The 14,823-nt window shown below is 37.1% G+C and overlaps 1 protein-coding gene across 1 annotated transcript in view; it reads left to right on the forward strand.

Annotated features, from left to right (window-relative positions):
* The window catches only part of KCNS3 (potassium voltage-gated channel modifier subfamily S member 3), a 42,566-nt gene extending 29,746 nt beyond the window's left edge, over positions 1 to 12,820 (forward strand). The window contains exon 5 of the transcript XR_011095396.1: positions 45 to 12,820. The gene's annotated coding sequence lies outside the window, so the exon portion shown is untranslated. The remainder of the gene's footprint in view (positions 1 to 44) is intronic.
* The last annotated feature ends 2,003 nt before the right edge of the window (positions 12,821 to 14,823 follow it).

The following is a 14,823-nucleotide window of genomic DNA, read 5'->3' on the forward strand; positions in this document are numbered from 1 at the left end:
CACAATTGAATCTGGAGGAGAAAATATCATCTATATTGTTACAGGTTTTGAGGATGAATTATAATCTCATCAGAAGCATTCCTAACCAACATATGGATTCACACAGAGGTATGGTATATTTAATGCGTCTTAAGTCACAAAATGTAAGTTCAGTGAATGAAAGGTTAAGAGAAAGGATGAAACTAGTTCTGTCTAGTTGCAGCTTTTGGTACTATAATGTGCTTTTGGCTTTTAGACTGCCTCTGCAAATGGGAGACTAGTACTTTGAGTATTTTATGTATCTAGACATATACATACTGATCGGACAGCTGTCAAAGCATTATTGTGTGGGCTTTTAGAAGTCTGGCACCAAAGGTAACATCTCTTCATCTACTGTGCTGGCACTTGCCGAAGAGTTGCTGCGTTACAGGGGAGTGCGGTGCATGCAGAGTGATCTCATTAGGCAATGCAGTGAGAGCATGCAAGGAGCAATGTGGGTCCTTGCCAAGGGTGCTTTGAGCTGGAACGTCAATTTTTGTTGGCTTACTTTCACTGTAAATCTGTATGTGCACCACTTAATGTTTAAAATCATCCCAATATGATTTAGGGTATCCAGAAAGGGCTTTGAAAATCCAGTTTCCTTGAAAGGTAACACTGAAATGAGGGAGAAAAGGTGGCTCAAATACTTTTTTTTTTTTTTTTTCCCCTGGTTTTTCTGCCCTAGTGTAGGAGTAATGTCAGAGCAGCAATGGGAATAGGATAAAAAAAATGTTGGTGAAAATTCAGTGTTAGGAGAATCAGTTTAGGGCCACTGTGAGTCCATATGAAAATAAGTGTTGGAGGCATCTGTGGACTGGGGTAGGGAATATGCACACAGCAGGGATACTCCATGCAGCTTTTCTGTATGCTGTGCTTGGGGTGCTGGGTGGAAAGAAGATTATGTCTCTGCACCAGCAGTTTTCTTTTGCATAGCTGCACCACATTGACTGCAGCCTTCTATGCCCTATCCACAATGTTTTTCTCAATCTGATAGCATATTTTCCAAATCAGGGCAGAGGCAATGAGAGCAGATGGAGGGGTGTAATGGAGCAGGAGAAAGGGGGTGATGGCAAGAGTTGTGTCTATAGAGAGGACATACTGCAATGATGCTTTGTTGGAAAATGTTGTCCCCATGTCTTGAAGCTTTTCTTCTCCTCCACTCTTACAGGAAAAAAAAATATTCAATGGAATAGGACTGTGCTATATCATGACTTTTACTAAGTGCAGTTTCCCTTCTTGTGGTCATTTAAAACTGGATAAAGCACAGCAAAAGTAACCTGGAATATAAGTCTGTAGTGGGAATACAACAGCCTAGCTCACTGCATGGTCTCTCTTTCCCTTTCGACTCTGTACTTTATAGCCTAGGAGGGCTTTAGTAACACATACTCCCCTTTTAGGTATATGGCATGTGTTAGGATATATCGTCCATGCAATGTCCCCAGCTATTCAGCAAGCTTAAAAAAAGGGTGAATGTAATTTTTGGATTGCCAAGATCCTGTTCTCCCTGTACATATAATTCCAGTATCCACTTACTTTGAAATGCCACTGACTTCATCATCACAAATGCAGTTCAGCACACAAATTATTTGCAATAAACCTTACATGGGCTGATTCTTTTTTATTGGACAGAGGAGAAAAAGAGAATAAAAATATACGGCTGTTCATGTAGTGAAAAAAAAAAAAGCAGAAAAAGGTATCTGAAGAATAACTTTCATGGGCAGATATTTCCACAGTTATCAGAGCACGATCTTTGTTGGATTTAATCATCAACGAGAAACTATATATACATGAGCATTAAAAAAAAAAAAAGTAAGAAAAGAAAAATTGCTGACTTTTTCCTATCTCTGATTCCTTTCATGAAGATTGAGATACCTCTTTCTCTTGGCTAGTCAGATGATGAATCATTTGTTAATTAAGTGGTCAAAAAGTAGCTGAAAAAGGAATTTGGGACCTGATAAAGCTCAGAATGGAGGAAGCCATCACTGTGATCAATCCTTTCTGGTTCTGACACATTAATTAAGAGATATCTTTGGCAGGGTGATGGAAACTCAAGTGCTGGGAGAATGTACAGCAAAGCTTTTTGTTACTGTCATTGCTACAATACTGGAAGGAACAGGAGCCAATCCTGCTTCCATTGGGAAGCCCAAATTGCAGGTATATCAATATGAGTGGGCACACATTGGGAGGGACAGATTGGGAGGGACAGACTGGGGCTTGCTCAGGTGTGTCACTGTCATGGTGGAGAGCTGTAGTTTTGGGTGACAGAGGATTGGGATCTTCCCTTGCAGCTCTCATCAATGTTTCATGTGATCCCATGCCAGCCATTCTGTCATCCAACACTTCTGGTTTCCATCATGTCTTTTGCCTCTCTTTTCAAACATTTAAATTGTGTAGGACAGTTGTCTCAATCTGTACAATCCTTCCCTAGGGCGAGCATGATGGTCAAAAATGGGGTGGTCTTGCAGAAGACCTCATGTTAGCGTGAAAATGGTGACTTCAGCTGTGGGGAAGTAGAAGAAGTTGAGGTCTTGCTGGAAAAACTGATTTTAGTTTTGGCCAAGCTCTTTAAAATGATCTGTCTTTAATGAAATGTCAAAGGAAAAAAAAAAGAATCATCCTCTGTTCTGTCCTGTCATAGTTATGTAAAATTTTTATATTTTATTAGAGTTAACAATAGATTTTTCTGTTTGGTTGCTGAACCAAGTTGTCTAAAATGTCCATAATTTAAGATCCCTTGAACTTTTTTATGTGGCTCAATGTTTCATTTGATTTTGAGGGGTTAATCCTTCTTGCATCTGATTAAATTTAGGCTGGTTTGAAATAGGAAAAAAAAAATGTTTCACAATGAAAAAAGTTTTTTTTTTTTTTGAATGTGTCGAAATGCAACATTTCAGCATCCTCAGAAAAAAGATGCTCTTAGAAAATTTCACAATGAAATGTACACTGTTCCAAAATCCTTCCTGCCTTTTTTGTTTTGTTTTTGTTTGGTTTGTTTGTTTTGTGGAAAATTCCACCAACTGTGGGCTGGATTCAGAAATAAAGTTGGTCTCCCTGTCACAGCCCTTTTCAATGAATTCTCTATTCACAAAAAAAGAAAAAAAAAAAAAACGTTTTCATCCACTTTTAGCTGTATTCTTTGGAAAATGCTTATGTTCCTTGGAGAATTCAGAGCAAAAATCCATGTCATTTCCATCGTTGCTGTAGCCAATCTGTTGCCTTCTGTTGTGTGTGGCACTCAGCTTGTGATTGGTAAAGCAAAACAAATGGTCTAGTTTGCTTGAGTTGAAAAATAAAATGTAGTTGCAAGAAAATCATATCTTGAGAAAGAAAATGAGCCCATTTTAACAAATTTACAAGTGAGAGCTTCATTATCAAAGTATACTTAAAGCACAACAAACCAGCACATGAAAAGCCTGGTGGACCCCATCAATTTATGTGATTCCTTTGATGGGAATCTAACCATGAAATCTGATCACAGAGAAAATTATTTGTTTTAAATAGTATTTAAAATAGTATTTACAAATGGATATTTATGTTCCTCTGGAATAATTGGTGGATGTGTTTCAAAAAGAGCTCTTTCCAGTAAACAAACTAGCATCAACCAGTAACTGCTTAGTGGCTGGTAAGCAGAAGTAGAGTACTAAAGTAGATAGAAGGGATCAAGAGAGAAATTGTTCTAATATTATTGTTTAATATTTATGCTTTTTAGTCTACAGGAGAGAATACTTGGACAGATATATCATTCTTAATATATGTGAAAGGCTTGCAAGAAGGAAAAGCTTTTTATTATTATTATTATTATTTTTTAATTTATTTTTTTTCTCCTTTAGGCAGTAAGGGAGCTGAGTTCAAGCTGAGGAGAGTGAAGATGGAGGTTAGATGTTAGAAGTGGTTTGAGGATTCTTCCTGCTCCTTTATGACCCCTTACCCAGGCCCAGCTCCAGCTGGTCATTATCTCAGTGACACTGATATAAATCTTTGTAAAGATAAAACATATTTTTCAAATCAGCTGGGTTTAAAAAAAATAAAGCAATTATTTACTGAATCACCAAAATCTGAGTGGGTGGAAGGGAGCTGTGAGCCAATTTGAAACCCCCCTGAATTATTGTCTTCTTGACAGAGACCCAACCCTTTTTTTCCATGACTCCATAGTTGTGGTAACAACCCAACACTTCTGTAAGTTTGCTGGGGATGGGAGAATTCATTCCAATGAGGGCCCAGTTCAATGGTTTCAATAAGGAATCTATTGGGCTGGATACCTGTGTAACAAAAGTTTCTCTGGCTCAAGTATTGGGATATGAAGAGGAGAAAACAAAGTATGGGACCTAGCCTCACACATTTGAATTGCTGTTGTGACACTGTCTTGAGGGGAGAAGCTGATATCTTCTGTGGTGTCAACTAATATTTCCCATGCTCTCTGGCAGAAGTATAGGAAGGGTCTTCAGGGATGAGACCGGGAATATGTTTCAATAGAGACTGAAATATTTTTTTATGCAGTAAACGGATCTTTGGGAACATGATGGGGAGATGTTGCCAGTCTGTCATAAGCAAAATTCTAGGGCTACTCTCAGTTTCTGTCACATTTGCCTTCCTTTTTCTTGGTAGAGCTCATTTTAGTATGTATGTGAGTGTTGTGCAGATTTGATTTATCTTCCTAGCTTCCCTTGTAAGGAAGTGCTAATAATTCTATTTCATTTCTGATTTTAAAAGTCAAAGTGTAAAGCAGAAATGTTTAACCATCTGCTCTGTGATCAGCTTGATTTGTTATGTACACATTTGCATGTAGTAGCGAGAAAGTTTTTCTTGTATCTTGTGTATATGTTATTATATGTTATATGTTATTATATAGCTATTAACATTTTCACTATGTAAACAGAAGTGAGCTGAACTATAGAAAAGAAATCCAGGTCCTTATCTACACAAAGCATTTAACATGTCAGAAGCTACATATTTTTATAGCTCTAAATTAATTGTTTTCCCAAAAAAAAGTTTCTTCCAAAGGAAATTTCAAAATCCCACCCTTCCATTGTGATTGGGAACAGTTTTTGGTTTCATTTCAATTTCCATAGCAACAGGAAATTTTGTTTTCTGACAGGCTTTGCATACAAAAAACCTGATTTCCCTGGCCTCTTTTGAATAAATCAGCACACATTTTTATCCCTGTTAGTATATTGAACCTCTTTCCTTAACCCTTTAACTCCGTTTAGTTCATTGAAACACTATCTGTTTCTCCTTTGACAAAACAAATTTTCCTTATTTTCTTAATTTTTCAAATATGATTTCATTTCAAGGTGGTGGAATATAATCTCTGCACTGTATCATTTTAAAGTCAGGACCTACCTTTCTTTGTTATGTTTTGTCTCCATTAATATCCTGTGTTTGACATGCTGATCAGCCAGTCCATGTATGCTTAAAGAATGCCTTATGAATAATATAATGGCTACACAATATTTAAACTTTGTACCAAGTCTCCTGTAATTTTGAACAAAATATTTCAATCAACTGCTGAATAGATGCCAGACTTCTACAGTTTCTAAAGCTTCATCATTCATGGAATGAACAATGAAATCTCATGGTATTTAACACTGGCCTCACATGTGCCACAAAATTATTTATTATAAATGCTCTAAAGTTTCAAGATACATAGTTTAAATTCAAGCAGCCTCATAAATTTGTTTGTGAAAGAATAAATGAAAGAAAGTCAGCCTTATTCCTCTATGCCTTGCCTACCTTTTTAGCTCCTATCAGTATTGTTGAAAAATGGCATCTCTGTGTCCCAATAGCAAGTGTTTCACCTGTCAATCACAGTAAAAATATTGTTGAGCCACTCTCTGAGCCCAGCCTAGTTCTCTCTCTCTCAGCCTTGCCTTCAGCTGAGCTTGGCTATGCACATGACTCCTTAATTGGAGGGAATATACATGTATTTCTTGTTAGTCCCCACAGCTTCCCCTGCTCTTTGACCCTTTGACACAAACCTAAATAAGGCAGCATTCACAGCAACTGTCTGTGCAGATCTTCAGTCCTTCCTCTCTTTGATTAAAAGAGAAAAGTAATGGCATCCCTGACATGTGAGAAAATGGTGGCATGATAAAGCCCTGGATGAATTAATGGGGCAGTTCAAACCTTTGAACTCTGCTTTACCATAACAGTTGGAGAACTCTACAAAGGAATTGAAAGAGATGATGTTCTGTGGAGCACAGCTTCTGAAGATAGCATCTTCAGAGGATGGCTGGTACCCTCAATAGGTGTTTCCAGCTGCCTCCTAACCTTTTAGAAAATGGTCTGCTGATAGAAGATAACTTTAATATCATTAAAGCATTAATAAGATTTAGCTTCTACAACATTTTATTTGATTCTATTTGGGCAGTGCAGTCTTTTTTATTGATAGATTTTTTTTTCTATATTTATCCATGTCTTTGGTGTAGCTGCTTCTCATTATTTATAGATATTTATATCAGAAAGGCTTTGTTGATGCTGATACAATTGAGTTTTCCATTGATGTTGAGATCTGAGCTTAATTATGTCTCTGAATGCTCGTTTGCAAGTCGTAATAAAACTGATAAACTTTTTTTTTTTCCAGTCAGTGCAACATAGACAGCCTGTATTCATTGTTAGCATAGATATTTATGTCTATATCTGACTTTTTTTTTTTTTTTTTTTCTTCCTGTTGTTAGATCTCATTGCTTTGCTTGCATGGATTATCCAAGAAAATTGTATAGGTTCTAAGTTGTGGGAAGATTTGATACTTATATCTTTATAAGTGCTGAGCAAACCTATCATGTTGCTCTGCTGATCTGAGAGTTGTTTATATTTTAAATAAATATATTTTGAGACTGTATCTATTTATGACTTTATCCCCCTGTGAATGGTTACTGCAGGTCATCTGTTGTTTCAGAAGTATTAGTTAATCATACAGGAAAAGGAGCACAAGTGAAACTTGATGATTTCTTCCTGTGGGAAAGTGAGCAATCATTTTTGTTCATTTTGAGATTCATAGATTAGCTCACTAGAAACTGTATTTTAACACATATGGCTTTGTAAACATTTGAAATAACATTTCTGAATTCTGAGGGCATAGAGAAACATTTATTTCCAGCACTTTCCCCAACTCAGCTAAAAGACCTGTCTCTCTAATATTCATTCAAGGATACTTTCAATATAAAATCAAATGCCAGCAATATATTTTTGCTGACATATTTAATTATCATTGCTGATATACTCAATGATTTGCTTCATTTTCATGTCATGACATATTGAAATAGGGGGTGTTCAAATAATTCTTAAAACCTAGAGTTTCTATTGTGTCCCAAACTGAATATGCATCCTTAAAAAATACTGTGGGCTTTAGAATAACCGAGAATAACTTGTATCGAATCATCTTTATTTCTTCTGAACCCTTCCATAAAATTATTGCTATGAGCATGCTAGAAATCTGCAGTTATGACTGCTGCAGAGGACAGAAAGATGTGCTTCTGTCTGCAAAACGTCTATGGACCTCAAATGGATTTGGGCTGGAAGAAAGTCAAAATCCATGACCCAGTCTGAGTCATCTGCAAGAGCATGTGAGAGAGGTGAGAGGCTCTTCTCTGAGCCTGGGGAAAAGCTCTTTGTTCCTTGGAGGCTACCAGCAAACACAAGCATTTTTGTGGCTCCTGGTCAGAGGAAGCTGCAACATGACTTTGGGAAGCCCAGGAGAAAGCCTCTGCCAAACCCAGACTGTGAGGAGGGTGAGGTGCATGGGCAAGGAAGTGGAAGGAGCTGTTCAAGCACTTCTTCCTCTGGGAACTATCTATTTTGAATGACAGGTGTAACAAGTGATGACATCCTGAATTAATTTTCTCCATAGAACAGAATATTAATTTGTAAAAAATATATGACCTGCAGCCTTTCTGGAATTCCACTTGCTTATTGCTATCTACAGTAGAACAGCTTTTTATTTTTATTTTTTTATTATTTTTTTTTCTTCCTATTTTCTTTTCTTTTCACAAAGATCATCAGAGCTTTACAGAAGAAAGCAAGGTCCATCAAAGGAAAATATGGAGTGTAGTCACAGCTATGCTCAGTGAGGTTTAGTAATCCCTGTACCACAGGCCCCTCCAGTTCTTCTGTTTCTGGTCCTCATGGATGGGAGATGTTTGTAAACCTGTTTTTGGATACATCCCATGTTCAAGGTTATGTTCCTGCATCTTTCCTACACAGACAATTATATTAAAGTTAGTCCACAGGGCACCCTGGCTTTTTCAGGAGAGGTGAGTGATGGCTTACCTTCATTTTTTCCGGAAGACAGATCCACTATGTCTATATAGTGTATGTCTATATGTCTCTCTTGTACTGAAAATTTTCTTGAACCCCTTCTACCCCCCACCCTACCCCTTATTTTTTATTTTTTTTCCTCCTGAGACAGTATGGGATAGCAGGACTCTATTCAGCATTAAAAACAAACAAACAAACAAACAAACAAAAAAAAACTGTTAAAAGACTATTGTCTTTTACTTTGTTACTTTGTGACTGTTGGTTTTGACAAAATCATAGATTTCTGGTCAGCAAATTATTTCCATCCATCTGTAGCCCCAGAAACTTGCCTGGATCTTGGAAGTGCATCTGGTCCCAATTTCAAATTGAATTGCCTCATTTTTACTTGACGTGAGTGCGTGTGAGCACTTAGCTCATAATTCCATTTCTATGCATCACAGTCCAAGAAGAAATCTCTCAACCCGTCCACTCCCAGCCCCAAAACAAATGTCAATATCTCTCTACTGTAGCTGTCTGTCTGTTGTAAGCTTTCCAAAGAGTATTTACAGTGTGGAAGAACTGTGCAGGGGAAGCACATGCCTCCTTCTGTGAGCTCCTATTTGTATGCAAAAGATTTTCATGGGATTACTGAAGATGAATTGCATTACTGATGTCAGTGAACCTCTCTTTTTGTCCAGTAACTGCCATTCTTTGCAGGGTCCTTTCAGCTGTGTAGATAATAGTAGGAGAATAAGAAGCTATATGACAAGAGTCAGCTACTTAGATCAGGCACACTTTTTCATTAATTAACTCTCATACTTGTGAGCTTCTCAGATGTTCCTAAATATGGTCAAACCAAGTTGCAGAGTAAACAGAGATTGGAAAATACCTGTATTTTACCTTTTGAACACCAAGGATGTTTATGGTAACAAAAAGCCTGGTAGTCTTTTTACATCACTGGTCTAAGTTCATTAGACAACATAGTTGCAGTCTAATTTGTTTCAATTAACTTTTGCCCTCCAAATACTGTGTGGAGAGCCACAGCTGAGCTCTCCTGGAGGTCAGAGTTAGATGGGACATGCAAAAAGCAGTTGGTTGCAGACATACACTAAACTGACTGATTGTTCTGTAGCAGTCAGTCTGAGCTGTGACAGGGTGGTGACAGCGGAGGAATTGCTGACCTCTGAAGTCTTTGCATCCTGTCCTGGGCTTACCAGCATTTATCAGCCCTAGTAGTGGTTTTGTTTCATTTCAGCATAAAGCATTTGCTTTAAAATCTGCTTTGATGAGTATTATTGCTTGTAGGATGACAGAGAGTCTGAGTGCATTAACTGATAAACTGGCTTGGGAACGGCTTATTAGCATAAATATTAAATATGAGACTCAGCAGTGACTAATGGGTAATCCTTTTAACTCCTCTCTATCTGACATACTTCTAGCCTATGACAAAAAGAGGTAGAATAAAAAGAGGATAAGTTAAGAGGTCTGGTGACTTTGGTGATTATAAGTGATTACAGTAATATGTGTTTTTTTTTCTTTTCTTGGGTATAGCTGATAATCACTGGCATGTCAATGCCAATGGCAGTGGCTTATCAATACAAGCAGCAAAATATATTGTTACTTGGGAATTTGAGGTTTAATTAGACAGATGTTTTAGTTTAACCACGTTTCATTTGATAACATTTGCTCACAGAATAAACAGTTTTTCTGCTTCCTTACCTCTGCTCTTGCAAAAGGCAGTGGATATTTGGTTTATATTAGCCTTAAATTCAATGCAATTTCTGCAAGAGATTTCAGGCAGTGTTTTTCTAGTCTATGAAAAAGCAACAAAATTATTATATGGAAAAATATTTGAAATGATTGGTAGCTTTTCATCTGAGACATCCAAGCATTTTGTTAGAACTATTAAAATATTTTTAGAGAGACATGCAAGTTCTTGAAGCTGATTTCCTGCTTATCTGTCTAAACATGGAAGATGTCGTAAATCAGGTTATTAATAGCCTGATCCAAAGGGTCAGTGTGCGTCAGTAGATGAAAAATAGATAAGAAGTAACTTTTTAATTATTTCAAGATTGGCTGATATATCTCAAACTCATAATGAATCTCTGTGAATGGAACACAACCAATTTTTGTGTTTTCCTTTGGATTATTGAATAGGAGTAGGACTTGCAGAGATGGTAGTTAAAAATCTTGATCACTTTGAAGATAATGTTTTGCAAATGTTATATTGTCTTCTTTGGCCATAAAAGAGATTTTCTTAAGCAGTTTGATGTGCTAGTAGTCATAACTGTAGGATGTGATGATGTTTGTTTCTTGGTCCTGAATGAAGCAAGGCATTATAAAGCTAAAATGCAAAGCTTTTAGCTGTACTGTCAGCTGCTTGGAAAACATCTTCACTACAGTGGGCAGAAGTTGGACAAAGTAACTAATTCATCTGGCTTCAAAACTGGATAGATTCTCCCAGAAGATGGCAGTGCACCTATGAGTAGTGTTCTGCCAGCTTTGCAAGCCATATCATTTCTAGCTGTTTTTTATATGTTGTGTGCAATAACAAATCCAAGTAATGAAAGATGTGTGTGGATACAAAGGACACTTTTGATGCTAAAATATGAACACAGGTGTTCCAGAAAGTCTGTATATCCTGCATAGATGGTAATGGACTGAACACTTCTGTATAGGTCAGTAAATTGTTTAGCATGCTGAAGCACCAACCAGCATACTGAAGATCCTCTTTCCCTTGGAGTCCTTCAGATAATCCCTATGCAAAACCCACAACCAGAGCTTTAAAATGTGTCCAGGTTCTAAAAGTGTCATTGTTTGCAGAGGAACAGATCAATGTAGGATAGCAGTAGCTAAGAAATGGAGGAAATTACGACGTTTAACACTCTGGCTATGTTACTTCTTTGCTCCATTGTTTCTCAGTGAAAAATTCGTTTGTCCAGATAGGGATCAAAAATAGATGTTCAGAAAAAAAAAAAAAAACAAACAAACAAACAAAAAAAACCCAACACAAAAATGACTACTTCTTTATTAATTCTAGTCTAAGAGTAATCAGTATTTGCTGTAAATATAGGGATATTTCCAGTTCAGTTTCTAAAGTTGTAATCTAAGTATGGATTTTCAGATGTGTAATCAAATGAGAACTACTTAACCTTTCAGAATTTCCTCCACCTCTTATCATTTTATTTATTTCTGAATTATCAGTAGAGAATGCTAATATCCCTTTTTAAAAAAATCCAACCCATTCTATAGTTACGATTTACAAATAAAAGTCACTAGCTCTTCTGCAGTGTTTGTTTTATGAACTGTTTGATATGCATATTTACATGTATGAACATGTGATGTAACTGAATGAAGAGGGGGAAGGAGTTTGTGCAGAAGGGAGGGAGAATAGAGGAGCTTTAGAAATATAGCAATTCTTACAGGAAAATTTTGGAACAAAAGGTTGCCATCCATGCTCTGTCTTACCCAGAATTACTACTGGTACCTAGAGAACATTTAAATATTTATTCTCTGCAGCTTAGTTTGAAAAAAGTTCTGTTATGGCTTATCTGTAACCAATTATTTAGTTTTCCAAACAGCGAAGATGCACTGGCAGTAAAAATAAATAAATAAATAAATTAAATAAATAAAGATGTTTATTTAATGTAAAAAAGAGATTTAAACACACACACACACACACACACACACACACACACACCACGATTGTATGTTCTTGTTCTGCAGTCAAATATAATTACATATTCTTGTTCTCCTGCTTAGACACTGTACATTCTAATTTTACTAAACTAACAGGAGCTGCATCATTCCCTTTGCAAAAAAAAGCAAAACCAAAACCAAAACAAACAAACAAACAGACAAAACACCTACAAAAACAAACAAGAAAGTAAAATGTTGTATTTGTTTTCACTTTCCTCCTCCAGTAAGTCATGGGAGCTGTGAAATTATGTTTTTAAATTGTAGATGTCTGCCCTCTGTTTTAAAGGTGTGTTTGTCTTCATCATAGAACAACCATCTTTAATTTCTTGGAGGACTCATCTATGATTGGATTTGACATGGCCATAAAGTCAGTCAGACAAAATCTTCCTTATTTCCTGAAGGGATAAAGCAGCACTTTCCTAATCAGATGGCCAACAAGCCTGTGCAACCCATCTTTAATGGAAACAATCACAATCCATAAGTTATATGAAGGGGACAGTGGTGACAGATTTGATCCTGTCTCTCATTCACCAGTAAAGCCTATTGCCAATTCCCATTTCACCACCCAATAACCACCCTTTCACTACAGAAAAGTATCCTTCCCCTTTGTCAGGAGAAGGCTTACATTAAACCCAGCACTTCCTCCCCACCAATCACTTTTTTAACATAATTCATTTGATGCCTGCACATCTCCCACTAGTCGTATAATTGACTAAGCTCTTGGGTCCTGTGCTCCATACTGTGCCTGTCGGCATTTGCTGCTGCCACTGTGTAACCTGGATATGCTGTGATATGTAAATGATACTGCTTGCTATTTTCTTGCTCCGTTTGTGTAAAATCTCAATAAAAGTGAAAATTAACAATAGTCAAACTGTGCAAATATCTTGGCTGACTATTCCACAATAAGGCAACCTACCTCAACACCAATAAAATTTTGACATTACTCTTTCTTTGTGTATTTTTTCTCTGTGTTTGTTAGCGAATTCTCTATCTTTAATCTCACATCTCGAGGTAAAACCAACCACATGACTTGGTCTAGCATAATATAATCCTGTGTCAAATTCTGGGACCCTTACATTAACAAATGATATTTATATTACAGGCAAAAAAGGCATTACTAAAAAGAAAGAAAGGATCACAATATGTGATTTATTATAGGGTCAGTGTCTGACAAAGTCTTTTTTTTTTTTTTTTTTTGTGAATTGTATGTGAATTATAAATAAATCCACTGTGCCTTCAATAATTAAGCCATTAAAGTTATTTTCTATCATACGATACTGTGATTCAGGTGCTTAAGATACTGAAATTCATCTGATGTTTTCTTCTACTGGAGTTCTGTGTATTTTCAGGAAATTAATTTCATGGGACACACTTAAAATACATAAACTACATTGGACTCTTTCTGAAAACTCAGTAACAGCTTTGCTGTTAGATAGGAAAATTGGGGAAGCTGGTTGCAGTCTTTCTGTGATAATTGACTACAACTAATAATATAATGGTTACAGTGCTCCACTAGGAAGCAGGATAGCCAAGTCTGAACTACCCTTTATCCAGAGTGAGTTCAAGCATGCAGTTTCCAGGACAGCCCTAATCTGAAATTCATCTCTCTTTTGTAGCTGTGTCCATGGACAGAAAAAAAAAAAAATAGGAATGCTTGGGACAGAAAGATCATGTAGCTGTCCTGCAGGCATTGTAGGTGATCAGCATTAGACTAGTTTGTGTTGATTTATCCGTGGTCCTCCTACAATCCCTGATGGTGCTGTAGCCTCACAGTCTGTTCATTTTCTGTCCCAGTGCTGAGCATCCCATTTTCTTCAGTGTCCTGCAAACCAACCCTTATTACTGGTGAATTTCTGATATCAGATTGGGTAGCCTGAAGATCCTAGAAAGGAAACCAGATCTTTACAGAACTGAATTGCCCTTTTTAGCATAAAAGAGACTCATTGGAAAAAAAAATAAAAAAATAAAAAAATAAATCTGTACAATACGTGACTCCTAGACACTTCTGAAGGATGTTTTGGGGCTGCACACATTTTGGCTGGTATCTGAAAACAGCTCACTGAAAACAGCTGCTCTATGAACATGGGTACAGATTTTGCTGACGGCTGGTTGCAGAAGTAAGAAGGTAGATAAGCCATCCCAGGTATTTTGAATACAGCCTCAGGCTGCAAGTATAGCAACATCATTAGCAATCAGAGGTTATGTTGTCTAGGTACTGTTTATAGAGGACCTCGTTATGCTTGGGAGCTCTCGCAACCCTTCTGTCATTACCCTTTTAATTCTTTTTTAATTGAAGGTGCAGACAAGCATCCATTGTACTATCTAACCTTGGAACATATTCACTTTTGTGAGTAGTTCTTACTAAATAGCGAACACACTTCTAGCAGACAGATGAATCTGAGCCTTTTCCTGCCAAGTCCTTGTCCCAGGCTGGCAGGATGAACATTTTCCACTAGGTACTGAGCTTTCCTCAGTGCAGTGCATGCATGATGAAGGGAAGAGGAGGCTCATATGTAGCTACAACATTGTTTGCATGAATTAGTGCCAAAAAAAAAGCAGGGACACACACACACACTCTTCCATCCTGGTGTTCAGGTTACAAGGAGTTGAAAAGCTTCGTTTCTTCCAAGAGCCTGGTGTTCCTAGCTCCTGAATAAAGTATGTAGACAGCATGTCTGGCAAATTTTGAGCTGCCACTTCAGGTAATGAGTTACTGAGGAGATTTTTTGCATCTCCTAAAAACAGTGTCTTGCAGGATGCTGGACATCATCTGTGATAGACAGCAAGGGATTCAGGCTGAAAGGACCTTCAAAAGTCCTGCAAAAATGAGATTTGAATAACAGATGAGTCTGAGTTCAAGCTTCTTGAAATGCA

Source organism: Anas acuta, chromosome 3 (assembly GCF_963932015.1).
Source record: "Anas acuta chromosome 3, bAnaAcu1.1, whole genome shotgun sequence".
NCBI lineage: Eukaryota > Metazoa > Chordata > Aves > Anseriformes > Anatidae > Anas > Anas acuta.